This window comes from Oxyura jamaicensis, chromosome Z (genome assembly GCF_011077185.1).
Source record: "Oxyura jamaicensis isolate SHBP4307 breed ruddy duck chromosome Z, BPBGC_Ojam_1.0, whole genome shotgun sequence".
Lineage (NCBI taxonomy): Eukaryota > Metazoa > Chordata > Aves > Anseriformes > Anatidae > Oxyura > Oxyura jamaicensis.
Window position 1 is genome coordinate 32,014,390 of NC_048926.1, and position 5,580 is coordinate 32,019,969.

Below are 5,580 nucleotides of genomic sequence, written 5' to 3' on the forward strand. Positions count from 1 at the left end.
TCTCATCTTTTGTTCCTATGATATTTAAGTGGGATGTAGGTTAGTTTTTTAGCACATTTAAAACTGAACTGTTGTCATTTTCACTTAGAAATATCACTAACATCTTCCTACTAATTTGGATGTAGTAAATAAAAAGGCTAAGTCTTCTTATTTAAGGAGTATTCAAATATAATATATATGTATTTTTAAATGTTTTAACAAAATAATAGAAAGCTTTCTGCTGTGTGCAGAGAGACAGAACTGAAAAAAAATCTTTATCTCAAAAGCCCCGAAGAAGCAATTTCCTCAAAAAGCACACTATCTGGACCACAGTTAAGAACTGAACAGTTGAAGTAGTAGTCTAAAAGAATTTTTCTGTATATCGTATGAATAAGATGATGTCAATACATGCATATAAATGACAAAATGTAGGTAATATATAAAAACACTTCAAAGCATAAAACACTTTTTAATTTTTTTAGCTCGTTTTAAGATACAGTTGTGTGATGACAATTAATATCGTATTCTTTTGTTAATTAAAATAGATCCTTGTCAACACAATTTGCTGAGCAATGCAGATTTGTTTACAATGGTTCATTCGGAAAAAAAAAGATAGCTTTTTTATGTCAAAATAAAAGTGTGAACATTTAGGCATTTCTAAAGATTATTATTATTATTTTTTTTTTGTATGGACAATTTTAAAACAAAACAAAACAAACAAACAAAAAATCTTTATGCAATAGATTTCCTTCGAGCATGTTACTTTCATCCATTCCTTCACTCATTTCCTCCTCTCATTTACTTTCCAAGATTTACTTCAAGTTTATTTTAATATATACAATCTATTTAAAGCATTGATCAGAAGTTTAAGCACACAAAATGATTTTTATTCTGTTTCTTTGTAACAGGTAGTGTTCATAAAGAATGTTCACAATACATTCTACATTATATAATGTAGTTTATATATATATACTCTTATATATATATATATATATATATATATATTCATTTTCTTTCTTTAGGTTATTCCATACTTGATATAACAACTATACCACCTTTGTCCTTTACTTGCAAATAATGCATGTAATTATTCTACTTCACACCAGAACACTTCTGATGGCATTTCAGAGGGAAAGAAATAGAAAGGTGAAGATTTTTTTCTAGTCGAATATTTTTCAGATGTCTACTTGTCCTTGAGCAATGGTAACATACATGATTATATCAAAACAAAGTAGAACTGAAGACCATTTTCTGTCTTTTTAAATACACAACATTTGAAAGGCATTTTTAACCCTAATATTTTTAGAGGAGTAGGTTATAAGAAGGAACCTATTTTATCATTATAACAAGGGTGATTAGACTTTGAATAGAGCAACTAATGGAAACTGTTCTGTGTCTACAGTCTTTGAGGACTGGATCATTTTAAAAACGTTGATAAAATACTTTTTAAACAAAGAAAATACCTGTTTCCAGACTCCATTGCTTACAAAATTTTCAAAGGCATATATGTCATATATGTATTCATGTCAATGAAATGTATTATAATGTATTATATGTATTAATGGAGATTTCATGGAGTTTCATATTTTTCTGGTTGATAAAGCAAATATTCAAAGAAGGTGTTAAATGCCAGCCATTTGACAGGACAGAACAGAATTATCAGTTAAATTTTGGTGTTAAATTTTGATGGCTCCGTTTTCATTTCTCTGGAAAAATACATAGTTTTTATTTTGAAAGGAAGTTCAGCATTATATTTTCTGATATTCTAAATCTGTTCTTTTAGGCATTTGGTCAAAGTTAAATCTTTTTTTTTTTTTTTTTTTTTTTTTTTGAGTTTACTTGAAAGCACATTTATTTTGTTGATTTTTTTCACACCATAAGTGCAATCTAGGATTAACCAAGTGAACTACAGTTTTAGAAACATTAACAGATAACTATTGTTGGTATAATAGCTTTACTTTTTAATCTGAATTTTGTATAACAGCATGTTTATTCCAATGATAACTCTTCTGGAAAGAAATAAAAATCTGCAAACTACTGGACTTTTTTTTTTTTTTTTTTTTTTTTTTTTCTGACTGGACCATGATACTGTACAAGTGAGACTGTAGCAGCAGGTTTTGTTCATATGTAAACACAGATATTATTTTTGTGATCATTACTTCTGGAGACATTTGTATCCACTGCTCTGGGCACAGTGGAACATTTTGACAAAATAAGACTTTGTTACTGGAAGTGCTGCTATGGGTGCACCTTTGCAGTCCCAGGTACACTCCTCTCAAAGTCCAAACAACACATTTCACAACTCAAACACCTACTACAGAATGAGAGAAGCTAAGAAAAAAAATGCTTTGTGTATTCATTTTTTTTTTTTTTTTTTTTCCCTGATAATCACTGTCATTGGGATTAAAGTTTATATCTTTATAACTTGTCATTTTAAAAAGAATTAAATTAAATTTAGCACATATTTGGTTAAAAGGTATGCATAAGCCTACTACTATCCTTTGATATTTGAATCAAAATACCTCTTTTAGGACATAACACTCACATTTTGCTGTTCACTTTCCCTTTTTCCGCTTAGATTGCCAGAAATGTTTTTTAGTTGTTACTTGCAACAGTTTAAAGTAAACTTCATCCACAGAGTATTCTGTCTGAAAAGGTCTTCATTTAGGTTTATTTTTCTGACTTCTAAATGTCTTGTTCAGATTTTGTTTATGAATGATCTCGTGTCTTCAATGTAATAACTTAAAGGAAAGAAAACTGCATTTTCCCTTTTTGGTTTCCTTCCTCCCATTAGAACTTAATCTCTTCTTGTCTACTGAAACTATCATGGGGCATTATCAAGATATGATTGTGAATAGTAAATATCTTCAGAACAAAAAGACGTTTGTGAAACAAGTAAAATACCAATTTCTCACTAGGTCTGAAGGCAGCATAGCTTCAAAGCTTAAGGGTTTATGTCAAATGACTCTTAGAGTGCCTTGCAAATTTCACTGGAAGTATAGTGTATTCTCATAAAACACATCAAAGGAAAGGGAAAATGAAACTCATTAATTGAGGTAATAAAGTTTTATGTACAAGCAGTGAGGTGGCAAAAATTAATACCACCCTGTCAGATGGAAAGGAACTGTGACAACTGAAATGAAATTGAAGATATACCTCAAGTGATTTCAGTGTCTGTAGGAGATTGCTTTTATGTTTGGGGAAAGGAAAAATTAAAGATTCTCTCAGGAGCCAGACACTGATGATCTACTCCCAGTATTGCTCATGCCTTTGACCCATTGCATCCTTTGCTGTGCAGTAAAACAAAATTCATTCTCCTAGCTGGGTAACTTGGTTCTTTTAGTACTGGAGTTAGTCTTTGGTCTAAATTCCAAGTCCTACATTCATAACACCAACAGTAAAATTCCAAGCATGCTCATGTATTCTTTAAAACCTGGAGGGTTATAGTAACTTTACTTTTCCTATACAAACACATTTTGTCATATCTTTAACACAAAAATAAGGATTAGCAGCCAGCATTGTAACATAACATACCTCTTGGAAATCAGTATTATTTACATTACAGTAATGTTGTTGTATTTCCTTACCAATGCCATGACAACTTCTTAACATATCAGAGACTTGACATATCACTTTGCCTCTAGCCTGCTTCTAGTATTTAACAGATGTTAAAATGTTCATGTCTGCCCAGGCTATGAGATTGGTTGATTGGATTCTGACCTTGTTTTTTACTGAGATTTCTCACAATATTGGGAAAACAATACAAAAGGTAAACCAGAAAAATACTTCAGTTTCAAAGCTCATTAACTATGGTATGTGAGAGTGACATTGTGTATTATCTTTATGTCCTCTTCTACAGTTAAAGCAAGCAAGCAAGCAAACAAACAAAAGATTTCCAAATAATATAGAGAAGGGAGACATCATTTCTTGTGGGAAAAAAAAAAAAAAAAAAAAAAAAAGAAGAAGAAAAATATAATATTAAGTGATTAGCAAGTACACAAAAAATACAAACACTTTTCCATATGGTCTTTAAATACGAAAGATATACATAAAGAAAAAGCCACCAGTAAGTGTGCTTTACCACTTTATTATTATTATTAATATTATTATTATTATTTGTTTGTTTGTTTGTTTGTTTGTGAGAAATGTTCATCTTCTTTGGGGATATTTTTCCAGAGGAAAGTTACTTTTCAACAAAACCACCTAGGATGTTTTCCCATTTATACAATTTTAGGAGGTTACGAGAAATATAGATGCTTAAATATTTGATATTAACTTACTAAAAAAATAATATTGTTATTTATACACAGAGAACAATAATTTTAATTAGGCAAAGTGCCTGCTGAAATCAATGTGAAGCCTGAATAAACATTGTGGGACATAGTAAATAGCACTCAGTGGCAGAGGTTTACTGTTTTTAAGATTCATGGATAATGGAGACATTTAAAAATCAAGAAAATCAAGATACAGTATCCAACTATAATAATAATAACAACAACAACAACAATAATAAATAATAATAATAATAATAATAATAATAATAAACCCTTACTCTTCTCCAAGGAACATCCTGTTGTTGTATCTCAGGACAGAGATCTAAAATAAGAAAAAATATTTTTTGATATTAGTGGCAGTTAGAGGCATTGCCAGATTTTTATGCATACAGAGGTTTCTATTTGTTGTTAAGAATCATCAGAATTAAAACATGAACATTGCAGTATCTATAAAAAAAAAAATAGTGAAAAAAATGTGGAAATCCACTTCTATAAGTCTTTATTTCCTAATTTTATCTGAATCTGATGTAACCAAATTTTCTTATAATTTTTATTTTTTTAATATTTTTAATTATAATTTGCATAATATAATGTTTATGTGGTCATATGTGAAAGTTTAAAATGATTCACAATTCAATATCTGTACTATTGGTCTCCCTTTCAGAATGTATATCTTTGTAATTTTGGAACAATTATGTAGGCTTGTATTGATTTATAGATTTTAATGACATTTAAAGACCAACTCAGATAAAAAGGTAATGTAAAGCATTGAAATGCAGTGTTTGCATAAGACATTCTATCAAATACTATGTTCCCTCTTTATTTTATTTTATTTTATTTTATTTTATTTTATTTTATTTTATTTATTTTATTTCATTTTATTTTATTTTATTTTATTTTATTTATTTTATTTTATTTTATTTTATTTAAGTAGAACTCACATAAAAATAATTAGATGATAGTCATTTCAACATTAGTATCAGTGTTCCTACATCTGAGTTCTTGGTGGTGTTGCAATAACACGTATTTTTTTTTGTGTAGAATTTCAACATTCTGTTTCAGGACTGCAATAGTTCAGAAGGATGAAATTTTAACCAGACTTTAGTATTGACACTTTATTCACAAGTGATTTGGCCATGTTATATTTATATTAAGATCTCTAATGTACATATCTTAAGATCTTCATGAATTCAGAAGGTATAAGTGTTCAAAAGCTTGGGAATTTGCTAAGGCTCTTTCCTGCTGATAGAGGTGTATAAGCACAACTAACATGAAACCTATCTATATGTAATGTTCATATAAATATTGCAAGTGCTTCTACTCAGGA

The 5,580-nt window shown here is 29.1% G+C and overlaps 1 long non-coding RNA gene across 1 annotated transcript in view; it reads right to left on the reverse strand.

Annotated features, from left to right (window-relative positions):
• LOC118156091 overlaps positions 1–4,575 on the reverse strand; it is a 318,847-nt gene extending 314,272 nt beyond the window's left edge. Inside the window, exon 1 of the long non-coding RNA XR_004746150.1 lies at positions 4,532–4,575. This is a non-coding gene — a long non-coding RNA (uncharacterized LOC118156091). The remainder of the gene's footprint in view (positions 1–4,531) is intronic.
• Between the last annotated feature and the right edge of the window lie 1,005 nt (positions 4,576–5,580).